Below are 17,849 nucleotides of genomic sequence, written 5' to 3'. Positions count from 1 at the left end.
AAAGGACTTTAGATTCAATTGGTAGAGATGACTGCTATGCCATCTGCTCAGCATACCTTAGAGGAAAAGGACCTATTTCCCCTTCTCATTCACATAATTAGTGAGCTGTGAAATTAGTTCTTTAATGGATAGAAAACCTGGAGATTATTGCTCTTGTCACAATACAATACAGTGCAAAATGAGCTTATATAGTGCCTTTCACGCAAATGTATCCCAAGGCTCTTTACAATAAAACTAAACATAAAAATGCAAAAACGTTCCACCATAGCCCATAAGCTACTGCTAAAGAGGAAAATATACGTTTACATTTAAATGGCTCTTCCAAGGAGAGATTTAAAAATTCAAACAGAAATAAATCCTAATTTTAAAATAGCCAGTATAATAGCTTTCAATGATCTCATATGCTAAGTAGATTATGCAGAATCTCCAAATCAGTCAGAAAATATTTTTGCTGCCAAATTGTTCATTATCTTCAAGGCATTAAAGTGCTTTTAAGGCAAGCTGATACTTGACGAAGAGGCAGCAAAACACCAAATAGTTGGAATGACATGCTGAGTAAGCATCATACAAAGCTTAATATTCTAGAAGCAGTACTTGACAATAGTTGGAATCTAGACAACGCTTTTAAAATAAACTACACAAAAGCAGTACACATTACTCTGGCTCAATCAGTGTTACTTCTAAATCTGTAGTCCTTGCACCAGTGGAAAAAAACCCTGAAATTTCTGTGAAGCTTTTGCAAAAGCAGCCCATGAAGAAGCAACCAGGAGTTGATTAATTGGATATAAATTTGAACATGGAACTGATAACACTCATCAGGAAGAATCAAATGGACATTATGCCAGATTCATAGCAAAATACATTTCTACCAGACTCTGTAAACCAGTGAGCTGGAAATCTGTAGGATGTCAAGACAGTCAACTCCAGTGCAAGCATTAAAAAACAGATTTCAGTTTTAGACATAATTCAAATTCTGACAGTATTCTTCATATTTGACTGACAAATATTGCTTTGCTGGAAATAAATCTACATCAGAATGTACTTCTTTTCAATGCACACAACATAAACTAATCACTGGCTGGAAGCTTGATTTTTAGATAGTACGAGATAAAATATTTATTTACATAAGATGAGATTCCACAATCCACCTTTTTTAGGACGATTAAAGTTAAATGTAGGCTTAAATGCTTATACTGAATAAAGATAGAACCATATACTCATACTCAAAAAAACTGGTTTAGGGTGAAATCATTAACTTTACTGCAAGAGAAATAAACAGCACAGAACTCAAGAAAATATATAAAGTATATAATTGAATTGCAGGTTGGTCTCGCCTCTTGGTTTGTCACTTTACCTTTCCACTGAAAGACAGGAATTGATAGCTATTGGCCTAGCTCATTAGCTAGCTCATTCATTCATTAGCTTTATGTCTCACTGCCCTTTGTCCATACAGTTTTCTTTTAAATCACACTGTTGAAACTAGACTTTGTAGTACAGGATGTACTGCAGGTTTCAGCAAGAGCCTGTTTGAGAACCAGGAGGAAACATCCCTAAATTCATTTTTTAGGATTTTCTTTCATCTAAACCATAATTTACGCTCTGGAAGGAAGAAGATGTAGAAATTTCAAGAGTAGCAGTGGTTCTTGAATTTCAGATGGAAACCTGCTGCAGTGTTTCAATTTGCTGAAGTGCACATAAAACAAGAAAAATATGGTATTGAAAAGTTACATTAGTATTCTTTTAGTCAACTCATATGAACCTCTTAAGAATTACACAGTATTTCACAAAAGTATCTTTATACAGTTTCTGAATTGAAGGTTGGGGAACTTTTTAGATGGACAGTGCTATTTATTATTCATGATGAATTTCTTGGATATAGATAAAGTAATCTAAAATACTGATCATGATACTGACATTTTTTTTTCTACTACTACAAAAGAAAAAAAATTACAACTACAGAAGCTACAAAAACTTTTCATCAAATTGAAATATATTGACATTAAGTGATTAAGATGTCACATGACATCTGTAACCACAAGTATTTTTCAGTTGAGTCAATCAAATAACTAAGAAGTTTGTAACACTTAGAAGTAACAGCTTAATCAAATACATTATTTCAGTCATAATATATCTCTGGTAGAAACAAACTACCAGTCTGTGATTTTTCTCCCAAAGTCAGTTGGGTATTACACATTTTGTCTTGATATTGTTCTGTCATTTGTTTACCTCCTCTCTTACAGTGGGTGTTGTGTTTGCTTCTACTTTTTATGTTTTTTTTCTGTATAATCACTTTTGAGTCCTGCCAAACTACTTGCTAAATACTGTGTAAAAAATTACATGGAAGTACTCTAGCTTTACTGTGAAAGGGCTCTGGTGGAGCTAGGCTCAATATAAAGAAGGTAGAAAAAATAAAAGCTAACTCTATTATTAGAGAAAGAGGCTATTATTTCTCTCTGGGCCCCCTCAGAATAAAAGGTGGCTTTCTTTGTCTCCAGCCTCACCCAAAGATGTCAAAGGCACGTAAACTCTAGTAGATATATGCTGTGATTTTCATCACATGCTTGCTTGCCCTGGTTAAACAGTATTGTAGGGTTTGAGTTTGAGGACTTGGAGCCAGGGAAGGAAGTTGGAAAGGTTTTTATTGGTTTCTAACCTGTATGGGTGAAGCTGATGCAGAAGAAAACCACTATAGCCTGTGTTTCAGCCAAGAAGAAATCTACCCCATGTAATGGAACTAACAAACTGCTTCTCTACTAAGTTCTTCTGCTATACAAAAGGTGTGATTTTTAATAACCTTCAGTATGGCTCATAGGTTGGGCAAGAATCATCTGAAAAATCCTGAAACCAATGGTGTGTTTATGCACTACAGCTGCAGACTGAGATCTAGGTTTGTATTTTAAGACCTTCCAAAAAAAAAGTGAGAGAAAGGACTCACACTGACATACAGAAAAAATCCAAACAAAACTTAAAGAACAGAGGAATCATGGTCTTCATAATCATCTTCAGACTAACTGTACATAAGAGTTCATTGGTGCGATTTGATCCTAGACAAGGATGAATTATTCACAATGAAAATAATTCATTTTCTTAGATCAAAAGGTTCTTCTATTTAGAAATCTGTGATGCACAAGACCTCATAATTGCCGTGTTTGCCAAAGGTTTTCAGCAGTTGTGGCGAACTCTTTTTCCACAGAAAAGGAGCCAGAGAAGAGGGCCAAAGATTTTAGGAAAAGAAAAAAAAAAAAAAACAGAAAAAAATCACAAAACATTTAGTTAAGAAACTAACATTTTAAGAAAGTCTTATTTATTTATTTAAAAAAACCTTAAATTTTAACAATTTAAGAAAATTAGACTTCTTAACCCTTTGCAAAATTCTTTTAAGTGTAAGATATCATTAAAGATGACATCATGGCAAGCATGATACATACTTGTTTACAGCAATCTGTATTTTGTGTTTGAACTTGACTTTATTCAACTCATGTCCAGTAAAAACAAACTAATGCCCCTTTACCTCCGAAAGAAGAAAAAGGAAGAGGAAATAAAAATGAAATATTTTATGTGTGTCAAAAGAGGAGTAAAATTTCTAAACTTGTCTCAGAATTAAATTTAGATACAACTCTTCTAAAATGCAACTTGAAACTCTCTAGATAGATAGTCTAAGAAGACTAAATTTTCCACAACAGAAAAGATGTTGTCAAACTACCTTTCTTCATCAAAACCAAAGCCAATGAGAGAAAAAATGCAATGGTGTAATATTCTATATCACAGTTGACAGGCCCCGTCCTATCACAAGGTGGAGATCTGAATCTGCATTTACCAGTCACTACTGTCATTAGAATCAGGTTACATCATAAATTAAATATATCCAGATTTTCATGCCTTGGATAGAATATTGGATGCAAATTCAGGTTCTTGTGGCTTGGGGGTTTCTTTTTTTTTGTTTTGTTTTTTTGCTTTATTTTGTGGAGTTTTTTTCCATGCCCATTATATCCACACTATTTCTAGTCAGCTCTATGAAAGACACAGTTGGCACAGAACAATTAGGAGCCTAAGAAGACTAGCTCTATTTCTTTGATCTGACAGCCTGAACAACTAATGCATACTAGAGGTACAATGAAGAGGACAGACTAATCAAGACTCCTTCACCCCCAGCATAAACTTTTTATGAAGAAATAACATTATTTAGGATATGCTACACAAAAGGATTTACAATGGCATACTTACCTATTTCAAAGCCCTCAAAAATGTTTCAGAATAAATCTCAGCCTAGGCTAAGCAGTGCTTCTCCTTTAATGATTACTTTTTTTGTGTGTTATCCTTACTGATAATTTAACACAGAATGCATAATCATTAGTTCAAAAACCTTGGGTAAATGGTACATTTAATAAAGAGCAAAACACTTACTCTTTATATTCTACCAAATTCCCTATCACCTGCCTTTCATTTTCCCCCATATTAGTCTTATCTTCTAGATTATTTCCATTGTGAGGTCAGTGAACTGAAATAGGTCTCTGTTTTTTTAGTTATTATTATTTTCCTTGGGAGATTGATTTTATCACAGAAGCTGACTCCCCTTCTTTCAAAAAACTCAGGGAAAAATAGATAAGAACAAATATGCGAGAAAAGTCTGACAACATTCAGAAGTTAGAACAGGGTGACCACCTACAGTACAGAAGAGCTCTCATTACTAGCAATGTCTATTACTTTCCTTAAAAGCTGTCCTTTTTCACAGAAAATGATAAGGTTGTGTTTAAAAGTTACTGGATATGAAGTACAGAAATTATGATAATGTACATAGCTAAGATTGACTTTTTAAAATACGTCGTTTCCTTATTATAGATACTACTATTGCCTGGTCAGAAAAATTTAAGGGACAGGTTTTCAATTATGTTAGGATAATGTGATCTTAACCCACAAAACTGAATAAGTGGTAACATAAGTACTCTTTTCCTCAAGTTCTCATACAGTGTGGTGCCAGCAGTGATAACATTACCCTACTTGAAGCTTGATTCACCATGTATCTTTGATCAGCTACCTCCAAACTACAGGTAGTTGAATGATATGTTAACACTAATATATCTTAAGCTGGTGATACAAGTCAGCATGCTGTTTCACAGGGATGCATCAACTGTCTGGAAGAATAAACCAGAATTAGGAATTCTTTAACTGGCAGAAGTATTAGAAAAGAGATTGAAAGAGCATAGTTTCTGTAGCCTAAGAAAACAAAGACAGGACAACTGTTGAGGGGAACAGAAACCAGAGAAGAAAGGAAAGCTTAACAGCACAGAAAAACAAGCATGGATACAAAAGTCACAAACTGACAAAAATTAATACGAATCATTTTATCCTACAGACAGATAGAGGCTTAAGTTGTATTAGTTTTAAAAATCTTTAACAATCATTAGAAGAACTACTGCACAAGACCATCAACAGAAGATAGTTCAGTTAGATCATGCCTGACAAAAGTAGTAGCAAGCACACAAATTCTACAGACCCAACATACCACTCCGACTCACAGAAAGCTCTCCTACTCAGTGAAATTAAGGTGAAATGGCTTGCAAAACTAGTTCCTTCCCTCCTCTGGTAATAAAATCTATTGTCCTTGAAATCATTTCACTTAATTCTCACTTGCTAACACATCCCACAATACATTCTGCTGAGTGAGATTTAATAAATCTTTCAGCCTGGGATTAAATTTTACTGGTTTATGAACTGTTAAATTGCATTGTATGCTTATTAAAGCTAGTGTTTTCTTACCTCTTGACACATTCCCAACTCCACCCTTAGGTACAATTACGCAAACAGTAGAGATTTGCTTTTCACCCCAAAATACCTATTCCAACTGGGAACAATATACGAGCGTCAGCAGGCTGATATTCTTGTGGAATAACTAGAAAGAGTCTGAGAAAAGTTAGGAATTCATCTTTTACTTCAATTTTTAAATTTGATTGGATGACAGTCCGGTTTCAATGACAGTCTCTCTACCTAAGGTTTGCTATTCTGATGTAAGGTTTAGCTGTGCTTGATCTGAACTTTCTGATCAACTTCTCATTCTCACTTATTTTTGAATCAATTATTTATTGGGCAGGTTATCTGTCACCACACTGTACAAGTGTTCAGGGTGGTTTACGTCTTTCCAATCACAGGAAGAGGAAATATTTCCCAGTATAAATCATTCATCCAGTGTTGTCATTTAGGTTTATCTGGAATAAACACTGTTAACCGTATGGAAAAAATACAGGGGAAAAAAAAAATGTTCTATAAAGATTTTTTTAGACATTTATTTTCTCCCATTTTCTGTTTTCTGGATAATAAGACTGCATAAAGTGTGATTCCATAAGGCTCTGTAAATGTCCCATCATGTCATAAACTTTACTAATCCAAGAAGAAAATTACTTTCAGTGTATTGCGTACAATAGCAAATACCATCTGCACTGCATAAGCACTTGCACGATTGCGCTTATAATATACAATTAGGAACAAGGCGTTATATTTTAGGTTTCTATATATCCTTGAAAACAAATGTAAAATTTCCTGTTGAAAGTTATTCCGAAGTACTTTCTCAATCTTTCTTCTGAACTTTAGAAATTATGGTATGTGCTATAATATTTTTTTGCAATAAAAAACTCCATCATGAGCTTTCATACACCTTAAGGACAGACAGCAAAATAACTGATTACCAGGAGCAATGGGTCGTTATTTGGGTTTTGGTCGTCTATTTCCTTTCATCTGCTCTCCTGCTCAAAAAGGGGGCCTATAGGGATGCTAGGGAGGGACTTTTCATTAGAGACTGTAGTGAAAGGACAAGGGGTAACAGGTTAAAACTTAAACAGGGGAAGTTTAGATTGGATGTAAGGAGGAAATTCTTTCCTGTTAGGGTGGTGAGGCACTGGAATAGGTTGCCCAGGGAGGTTGTGAATGCTCCATCCCTGGCAGAGCTCCAGACCAGGTTGGACAAGGCCTTGGGTGATATGATTTAGCATGAGGTGTCCCTGCCCATGGCAGGTGGGTTGGAACTAGACGATCTAAAGGTCCTTTCCAACCCTAACCATTCTATGATTCTATGATTGCAACTCCTTCAAGCACATCCATAATAAAGAGCTGACTGTTAATATTTTGTTAGCTCAGTATTCAAGACTTATCACACTACATGGAATGTCCCTATTCATGAGCATTTCATAAGTAATTACAGAAAGATCCTACTCAGCATACACACTGAAAATCTTTGCACCCATATGCAGCAAGAAAATACACTTGATAATGCAAAAAAAAAAAACAAAAAAAAAAACAAACTGTGATTACCTGTGCAGCCTTGCAAAGTTCAGGTTTGCAGGAGAAAGCAAATTGTTAAGCAGTGTACAAATATAACTAGTCTATAAAAGAGTATATGTTGTTCCAACAAATATTATTCTGTGTTATGTCATTCTTCTATAATTCCTTTATTATGTCCTATGGATCTGTTTGAAATAACTTTTTGGTGTTTTGTTTTTTTTTTTTCTTTTGGATTGACACCTCCATAAAATCTGTAATACCCAAAGGAACAGGTAATAAAAAAGTCTGGCCTGTGATTTAAGATATCAATCTTTTGTGTAGATTTAGAAAGTAAATTTCATATACTTTGGGTTTTTTTTGGGGGGTTGGGTTTGGTTTTTTGCTTGGTTGGTTGGTTGGGATTTTTTTCTTTCTTTTAGTTTTGATGGTTTATTTGTTTGGTTTGGTTTTTTTTTTGGGGGGGAGGGAATTTTAGTTTTGGAAGCATATCCATTTTTAGATTCTTCACCTTTGTATAATCTTCAATTAACTTGTATGTTATTATCCTGGTTTGGGCTGTAACAGTTATTTTTCTCCTTTCTATTAGCTGGTGCAGTGCTGTGTTTTGGCTTTAGTCCGGGAATAATGCTGATCACACACCAAAGTTTTAGTTGTTGCTAAGTACCACTTACACTGGTCAAGGACGTATCAGTCTCAGGCTCTGCCAGTGAGGAAGGGCACAAGAATCCAGGAGGAAGGAGAGACAGGACACATGACCCAAACTAGCTAAAGTGGTATTCCATACTGCAGCGTATCATGTCCAGTATATAAATTGGGGGGACTTACCCAGAAGGAACCAATTGCTGCTCAGGTCAGGCTGGGTATCTGTCAATGGGTGATGCACAACTGTATTAGGCACCACTTGTGTTTACCATGCGGTTTTTTTTTTTCTTTCCCTTTTTCATTTTATATCTTCTCCCCTTGTTAATTCCCTTATCATTAGTAGTAGTAGTAGTAGTAGTAATAGCAGTTTATATTATTCTTTAGTTCTTGGACTGTTCTTATCTCAACCTGTGGGGTTTACATTCTTTTGATTCTTCTCCCCATCCTGCCTGGAACGGGTGGGGGAGAAGGAGTGAGCGAGAGGCTGAATGGTTCTGAGCTACCAGCTGGGCTTAAAACATGCCAGTTATATGCAGATTGTAGCCCAGATAGATTACAGAAAAGTAAAGTGAACTTGTAACATTACAGTTATTTTACTTTGCAGTCGTGCTTCCACCAACTGCTTTTCACTGCATAATTGCTTTTGGTTTCAAGATGCTCTCCATTAATTAAGGTTTGCTTTCAGAATAAACTTTTTATCATGTTATGATGTTAGTTCTAATAATCAGATTCTCAAAAATTGTTTACTCCATTTTCACCACCAGAGTAGACCCATAATTAAATATTTTCAGATATTTTGCATTAGGCACACTGTTTTTATTAAAATCTGCTGATGCTAAGTCAATCTATTCAGTTATTGAAAAGGTGTTTTATAATTTGTATCACTACATTTCCATGTTACCTTCTAAAAATGCCCTCATAGAATCAGTCATCTTAGACTGTCTATTATTCTAATATATTAGCCCACAAAAATTTACCTAATTTAAGTGCAGCTTCAAATTGTGATGTTTCAGAAAGTTTAATAATTTATAATGGGAACCTCAATGTCTAATGCTGAGAGGTACCTTGACACCAAAAGATTAATTAAAGTTTTAAGGACTTTGAAGTCCTTAGTAGCAAAACACAGAGAAGCTCAAAGTATAAAAAACCTCAGTAGATAGACAAAGTAATGAGAAATAAAAATTATATGTGTGGTTTTTATGTTTATGAAATGTTCAAAACTTAGTAGTCATCATAGTAATTCAAAAAAAGAAGAAATCATAGAATCATAGAATCGTTAGGGTTGGAAAGGACTTTAAGATCATCTAGTTCCACCCCCCCTGCCATGGGCAGGGACACCTCACACTAAACCATCTCACCCAAGGCTGACATGGATGACACTGTTGACATGGTTTAGTGTGAGGTGTCCCTGCCCACAGCAAGGAGGTTGGAACTGGATGATCTTAAGGTCCTTTCCAACCCTAACTATTGTGTGATGCTATGATTCTATCCAAGGCTCTGTCCAAACTGGCCTTGAACACCATCAGGGATGGAGCATTCACAATTTCCCTGGGCAACCCATTCCAGTGCCTCACTACCCTCACAGTAAAGAACTTCTTCCTTATATCCAATCTAAACATCCCCTGTTTAAGTTTTAACCCATTACCCCTTGTCCTATCACTACAGTCACTAATGAAGACTCCCTCCCCAGCATCCTTGTAGGCCCCCTCCAGATATTGGAAGGCTGCTATGAGGTCTCCTCATGAACTTCTCTTCTCCAGGCTGAACAGCCCCAACTTCCTCAGCCTGTCTTCATATGGGAGGTACTCCAGTCCTCTGATCATCCTCATGGCCCTTCTCTGGACTTGTTCCAATGAGTTCCATGTCCTTTTTATGTTGAGGACACCAGAACTGTACACGATACTCCAAGTGAAGTCCCAAAAGAGCAGAGTAGAGGGGCAGGATCACATCCTTCAACCTGCTGGTCACACTACTTTTGATGCAGCCCAGGATACGGTTGGCTTTCTGGGCTGCGAGCGCACACTGAAGCAGGCTCATGTTCAGTTTCTCATCAACCAACACCTCCAACTCCTCTGCAGGGCTGCTCTGAATCTCTTCTCCACCCAACCTGTAGCTGTGCCTGGGATTGCTCTGACCCAGGTGTAGGACCTTGCACTTGGCATGGTTAAACTTCATGAGGTTGGCATCAGCCCACCTCACAAGCGTGTCGAGGTGCCTCTGGATGGCATTCCTTCCCTCCAGCATATCAACCAAACCACACAGCTTTTTGTCATCGGCAAACTTGCTGAGGGGGCACTCAATCCCACTGTCCATGTCACCGACAAAGACGCTGAACAAGACCGGTCCCAACACTGATCCCTGAGGGACACCACTTGTTACTGGTCTCCAACTAGACATTGAGCCATTTACCACAACTCTTTGCGTGCAGCCATCCAGCCAGTTCTTTATCCACTGAGTGGTCCATCTATCAAACTGATGTCTCTCCAATTTAGAGACAAGGATGTTGTGTGGGACAGTGTCGAACGCTTTGCACAAGTCCAGGTTGATGACGTCAACTGCTCCACCCCTGTCCATCAGTTCTGTAGCCCCATCATAGTAGGCCACCAAATTGGTCAGGCAGGATTTCCCCTTAGTGAAGCCATGCTGGCTGTCACCAAGCACCTTGTTGTTTTTCATGTGCCTTAGCATGCCTTTCAGGAGAACCTGCTCCAAGACTTTTTCAGGCACAGAGGTGAGACTGAGTGGTCTGTATTTCCCCGGGTCATCCATTTTCCCCTTCTTGAAAATGGGGGTTATATTTCCCTTTTCCCAGTTGTCCGGAACTTCACCTGACTGCCATGTTTTTTCAAATATGATGGACAGCGGCTTAGCAACTTCATTTGCCAGCTCCTTCAGGGCCCGCGGATGGATTCCATCAGGTCTCGTGAGCCTGTGCATGTTCAGGTTCTTGAGATGGTCTCGAACCAAGTCCACTCCTACAGTGGGACTAAGATCTTCATTCTCACAGTCCCCATGCCTGCCTTCCAAGACTTCAGTGTCTTTGACAGTGAAGACTGTGACAAAGAAGTCATTAGGAACCTCAGCCTTCTCCAAATCCAGGGTAGCCGGTTCTCCTGCTAGCTTCTGGAGAGGGCCCATGTTGTCCCTAGTCTCTCTTTCATTTGCAATGTAACTAAAGAATCCCTTCCTTTTATCCTTAGCATCTCTAGCCATGTTTAATTTTAAGAGGGCCTTAGCTTTCCTAACCTGGTCCTTAGCTTCCTAGACAGCATCCTGTATTCTTCCCATGCCACCTATCCTTGCTTCCACCTTTTATAAGCCTCTTTTTTCCCTCTAAGTTTCCTCAGCAGCTCATTGTCCATCCAAGGAGGTCTCCTGGCCCTCCCCTGTCCCAACTCCTTCTAGTTGGGACACAGCACTCCTGAGCTTGTAGCAGGTGATCCTTGAATACCAACCAAGAGTCTTGGGACCCCCTGCCCTCTAGGGCTTTATCCCATGGAAAATTACAAAGCAGGTTTCTGAAGAAGCCAAAGTCTGCTTGCTTGAAGTCCAGTTTGAAATACAGGCTTTCTAACAAGAAGAACTCAAATTAATATTGCTATCATGTTATATATATATATATAAAAGGGTTTTTTTTTTGGTGAATATAAGAATCAATTATAATCTTCATAGCGATCATTTTTTTTTTTTTTTTGGATGCATATATGAATCTAATCCAATAACATTTATAGCAATATGCAAAATCCAAATTCACCCAGTGATCCTTTCTGGAAATATTGGAACTCTCTCTAAACATAGTTCAATGTCAAAAGGATATTTATATCATGAAGCCAACTGATAGTATATAATTATCACAATTACAAAACCGAAAATAGGAATTGAAAACTGAATATACTTCCAGCTTTTTCAATGCTCCATCAGGACTCCATCCGTCAGGATAACAGTCAATTTTCTGAACTACATTTAAATCTACATTTAAAAATAAAATGTGTCCAAGCCAAGGCAGAAGTTTCAACAATATTTTTGCATATCTCTGACTAATCTGATGGGGATTTATTTTTCCTGAAGTGTACAAATACCTCTTAACTATGCTTTAGCAAGATTTAAAAACATAATTTTCATACCATTCATCTTATTTTTAGAGATGATAATCTTTTGTATTTCAGAAGGTTCTACATATCTGAAATTGTAGATTATGTAGGGAAGAAAAAAGGGAAAAGATGAAGGAAACAGAAGAAATCCACAAGTACATTCTGCTTTAACCTCATTAACTCAAGGATTTCTGTTTTTCTTGTTCATACTCACAAACAGGTCTATTAGCCAAATGGCCTCGGAAAGATAAACTAGAAGGAATTATTCCTGGTCTTTGGACTTTCTTTAACAGTTTCTCAAAGCACTAAGAGTTGGCTTAGCTCTTGGTGTCAAGAAGACAAGATGATCATGCGCATAATCCCTTTTTTTATAAAGATCATAAAAATGCAAGTATTTACCTGCAATAAAATTTCACAGAATTCTATTCCTCCTCACATCTTCAAAGAAAAAATGGTCAAAATTAGCATTAATAGGTTAAAGAGTGAGTGCAAGTTTTCAGTTTGCTGCTATCACTCTGTGGACTGGCTAAGGAACCGTGGACATTTCGTGAACAACCCAGATGTCTTAGCCTTAGGAGATGGTGGCTATGAAGAATACAGTTGAACAATGGACATGTGAGGCACCCCAGCTGTTTGGTCTTAGCCAAACTCTGAGTTAAGTTGTAAGGCCTGAACTCAAGTTACCCAGGCTGCAAGCCCTAACCTTAGGTTACTAAAGGACAGCTATGTGCAGTAGAACAAGGAACTTGGCGTTTGCTCAAGGTTAACAAGATGTAGAAACAGGATGGGAAAACTGTAAGATGTGTACAAAAAGTAACAAATGAACAAGCTTTCAGCTAACCTATTATCTACTTTGAAAATGTGTGGACAGCACTTTTGAGCCAATCAGAATCTATATTGGTTATATCAGCTAGTCCTATAAACTATAAAAGCTATTGATGTGTGTGAATAAATTTGGCAATTGCTTGATCACATTGATCATCTCTGCGTTGTCCGTAACTCCCGCGCCATCACTCAGCTCATTTTTATGTGTTCTGATCCTGAAATTGTTTCTCAGTTTAGCAATCTCAGCAGTACAAAATACACCATCCTTTAGAGCCATCCTCACTCCCCAGTCTAGTATGCCCTCATTTGTCTAAATTAGCCCAAAGAAGCACCATATTAATCAGACTGTACTGGAAATCCAGAATTTAAGTATAGCAGAAATCAAAGCAATATCAAGTTTTCTTACAAGGCAATAGGAACACTCCCTTAGTTTTTGTTACCTCTTCTCTTCTTCTTCCAAAGACTGCTTACTCGCAGGATAAGAGAGGTTTTATCAAAAGATAGCTTAAAAATGGAAAATTAAATCAAATTATTATCAAGAGGTAGATATTTGTAAAAGTTGATGATGATACATTTATAATTTCTGGTGATATTTTAAAGAAATTATTTTCATGATGTATTAAGTGTAACTGGTACTTTGGATAATTAAAGCGAAATAATTTTTCTGTCATACATAGTAGAATATGCACATTCCTTTGGGAAAATACCTAACTAATAAAATATGCTTTATATGTTTTTGTAATATGTGTGTGCATATATATATTACATTGTACATATAAAATGTGTGTGCATATATATATTACCAAAAAAAATTAATAATTACAACAAACAGTTTTGACGTTAGCTTTATCTCTCTTGTGCACATACAAGTTTTAATTTATATGTCCACAGAGTGTATTTTCCAGAGGATTCATGCACTTTTCTGGGGAAGTGTTGCAAAAAAAAAAAAAAAAAATTATAGCTGGAAATATAACATTTCAGCCCTACTTCTCTACCCAGAATTGGCTAAATCTGATTTAGCTGAAATTTTCTCAAAATACTTACCCCAAGAGATACATTGGCTCAGAAAATATTCAGCTGCATGGCTAGAGTGTGACAAAACTCTAAGAAATTGAAAGAAGGTTATATTTGGAAGTTTTTCATTAATATAAAACAATACACTAGTCCTGCCTTTAAAACTATATAGAGGTGATTGTTGATTAGGCATGGAAAAATTGCAGTAAAAAAAAAATACGATTTTTGTATGCCACAGAAATGGAACAAACTCAAAGCATAATGCTGCAAAATTAAAATCACAAAGGATCATATTTAACCTAGATGCCTAACATTCTGGTCTTAATGAAATTGATTGTTCTGCAAAGAATCATAAAAATCAGCTTAATAATTTACCATCTTTTTTACTTAACCTTTATTTATAGACAAACTTCCATGGACAGTAAAAGGATACATATTCATAGCAGGAAAACTGTTTCTCCTGAAGTTGCTACCCCACGATGTTAACTTCTGCACTTGGTGAAAATATTTCCAGATATTATAGTGTGAAGGAAATGTCATGGTTCCTTAGAGGAACCTTTGCTGAATGATCATAAAAGGTTCGAGGCAGCAGGCATCATACAAATGAGGTCTATAAGACAGTAGTTTCTTCATTTTAACATCAGTATCTATTTCATCTCTCATTTTAACAATACAAGGAAAGCCTGAATAATTTAAAGCTCAAAAGGCAGATATTTTAATCTCAAATTTCTTTGCAGTTTTTTGGGGTTTTTTTACAAATTTTTATATAACTTTTAATTAAAAATGGAATAAAAAGTTATCTAGTTGTAAAAATTACAAGAAGTCTTTAAGTTCCAAAAATGTACAAGTATTTGGAGATTCATTAGAAACAAAGAGATGGAAGAGAATTATTTCTGCTGAGAACTATTCTGCATGAGACCTTTATCTTGAAAGATCTGAGAAGAACCTGTCTATCCACACAGTGGATGTATGCAACTCCGGCATCTCACCTCACAGAGCTCTAGCTCACCAAAAACACTGACACAGGAAGAGCTAAGTTTAATGCCAGAGCCATTATCAAGACAAGATTACCAAATCATAGGTTGGAAGCACTCGCTAAGCACTTCTCAATTCTTATCACTTCTTATGTTTGGCATAGAACTGCTTACTTTCTAGATGATGTGGAACTCTTTTCCTCTTGTGAGTTTCCACATATAATTTGATGTATAAGAGCCTGCTTCCATAAACTTTAAGGTAAATTAATGTGATTAAAAGGCAAATCCTTTCAACAGGCTTGTTTTGACATTTTAAACAAATTTAAGCTTATATTATTTATTTCTCTTTCTATAACATTTTCTATGTCTATTTTTGGTCTAGACTGTCACTAAAACAAAAAAAAAAAACAAACAACACTTGCTCACTTATTTTCCTTTCATTAATATTTGTTCTCACTATAATTTTGTATGGCTCCATTACTCTGAAAGGTCTGCGACGGATTTTATTTTTGATCAGCAGCAAGCTTTTGAAGTGCCTCTCCTGATGTGTGACACCAATGTTCTGATTCACATCATGGAGCAGGCACTTTTAAGATAAAATTCACTGAAAGATGTGTCATAGGGCTGCATTTTATGTGCTCCATCTGCTAATTGGCTTGGTCCAAAGGCACAGACTAGAGATAGTCTGAAACACATAGCTGAAAACACAATAGTGTGAAATAAGAATAGTCAAGTTTTGGTCACTGATAGTTTTGGTTTATTGGGCTGCACCCAACTAGCCTCTTTACTTGCTATTGTAACCATATTGTAGTTAAGTTCCTGTGATCACTTGAGAAATTCTGGTGCCATCCTCAAGTTTATTCTATTTCATTATTGTTATGAAAATATTAACCTTATCTTCACTTCATCTCTAACCCCAGCTTGCAATTCTTGATGCTGTTTACTCAGAGAAACAAAAAAATCCCACCAGAGACTTGTAACAAACAAACAAAAAAAAACTTTTTCCCCAGAAGGATGGCAGCTACTATACCTAAAGTACAAGGAACTCCATTTTCAACTCCACAGATATGAAGAAGTGGGAAGAAATTTCACATATATGGCATTTATTTATAGTGGATAACAGCTTTTTATAGTGGTCAATAGAGGGCTGGGTAGAAAGCCATTTTTCATGCTGTACACAAGTACACAAACTAAAGATGGGAATGGTTGCCTTTGGCTCTAACTGTTAAAAAACAGTTATCAATCTTCATCTAATTCTTCAAGAAGCTGCTTTTTGAGAGCAATTGATATTGCATTTGCCACAATACCTCATTTAATTCTTTTCATCCTAAATATCCTGTCGGCAGGGGGAAAGTCTTCCTGATTTTAATGGATTTTGAGATCACTGATTCTTTGCCTTTTCCTTCCCTGTGGTTACTCATGCATACAGAAATGCATGGACACACACTTTTAGCCTCAGGCTATGTATGTCAAGTCCTTGGTGAAAACCCTGGATATTACTGAAGTATACCTAGATGACATGCAGCTTTACCTTTAAATCTTTAACCATCAACTGCTGTAAATGAGCCTCTGGCACCTAAACATAGTTGGACAAAACAGTAAATTGAAAACTGTGTTTGCTAAATAGTTATCAATAAAAGAGTCCTTAAATCAATAGAGAGTACGCTGTCACAGGCACAAGCCTGCTATAACTTAGCAGAAAAACACAAAGAAAATAGAAGTCAGAGAACAAGAAAATACTAATGAAAATAATGAACTATATTACATTTTAAAAATAAATACAAACCTTGGATTGATAGACATTATTAACACCCAAAATACATTAGGCTCTAGAATGCTGTGTCATATTTTGTCTGTGTTAAATATTAGAAATAAATGACACCATGAAAATCTTAGTAAGGACAGCTAAAAATTTGTAAAAGACAAGATCTTTACAAAAGTGCAGAGAAAGGTTTAATCTAGATACACTAAAAGAATAATGCATCTTATAATGAGAAACCTTGCTTCCCATTTTGGGGGGAAATTGTTAACCATCCTCATCCCTACAATGTAAACTGGTGAGATGACTGCCCTCAGGGTCCTCAGCAAGAGCTAGGGAACCAGGAAATGGAACTCAAACAGACACAAATCCAGTTTATCTCGTACTTCTACCTAAAAAGAGATGACAATGAGATAACAAAGGATTACTTTGAACCAAAAGAAAAGAAAAAACCTAAATTGCTGATTGTTCTGTGTATAAAGCTACCGGTATTACGGATACTCATACATAAGGAAACCGGTCTTTTAAAAGAGAAGAAGTTTTCACTAAAAAACATTGAAGAAAAAATGTGAATAGCTGTAAAATTTTATAACTCATGCTTGAAAGATCAGATGGATTAGATTCAGTTAACATGTATAAACTTGTAATATGATTTATGCCACTTCCACTTTTTAAGGAGAAGGAAGAAAAAAAACAAAAAAGCCAAAACAACAAACAAACAAAAAAACACACACACATACACACACAAAAAAAAACCCAAACAATAAAACCAAACCCCTCAAACTCAAAACAAAACAAATGAACAACAATCTGTAGTAAATAAATTGGCAAGTACACTAATGAAAACTAATTAAAATCTATATACATTCTAGTGTTTAAAAAAATCTTCAGTCATAGCTCCACTGCAAGAGATGACCTTTTTTTATAACTAATAATAAAGCAGCTATACCTGATCATTCTCATTTAACATGACATGAAATAATCATGAAATTATTTAGCTTTATAACAAGAATGTAAATCCAAAAAATGCCAGTGTATCAGAGGCAAAGCAAAACCACATTTTGTTTTAACAGCACTGCACAAGGGATAGTGTTTGTTGGATCAACCAATGTCAGAAAAGGTACGGTATTGCTGAGGACAAATTAGAGAAACATTAGGGGGATACATCATTATCCTGTTCCTAAATTGCAAGGCAATCCTGAAAAGGGGGTGTGTCTTAGAGCAACCAGCTTTACACGTTTTCAATCAGTATTCTTAGCTTAGACTTTGGGC

At 36.2% G+C, this 17,849-nt stretch overlaps 2 protein-coding genes across 7 annotated transcripts in view; one reads left to right on the top strand and one right to left on the bottom strand.

The window, feature by feature from the left end:
- LOC134158493 (uncharacterized) overlaps positions 1-17,849 on the top strand; it is a 494,286-nt gene that overhangs the window by 226,712 nt on the left and 249,725 nt on the right. The window lies entirely within an intron of this gene.
- GRIK2 (glutamate ionotropic receptor kainate type subunit 2) overlaps positions 1-17,849 on the bottom strand; it is a 405,127-nt gene that overhangs the window by 192,163 nt on the left and 195,115 nt on the right. The gene's annotated exons all lie outside the window — the stretch shown is intronic.

Source organism: Pezoporus occidentalis, unplaced genomic scaffold, assembly GCF_034315485.1.
Source record: "Pezoporus occidentalis ecotype Australia unplaced genomic scaffold, CSIRO_AGI_Poc_V1 ctg13, whole genome shotgun sequence".
NCBI lineage: Eukaryota > Metazoa > Chordata > Aves > Psittaciformes > Psittacidae > Pezoporus > Pezoporus occidentalis.
This window is presented reverse-complemented; position numbering and strand designations above follow the sequence as displayed.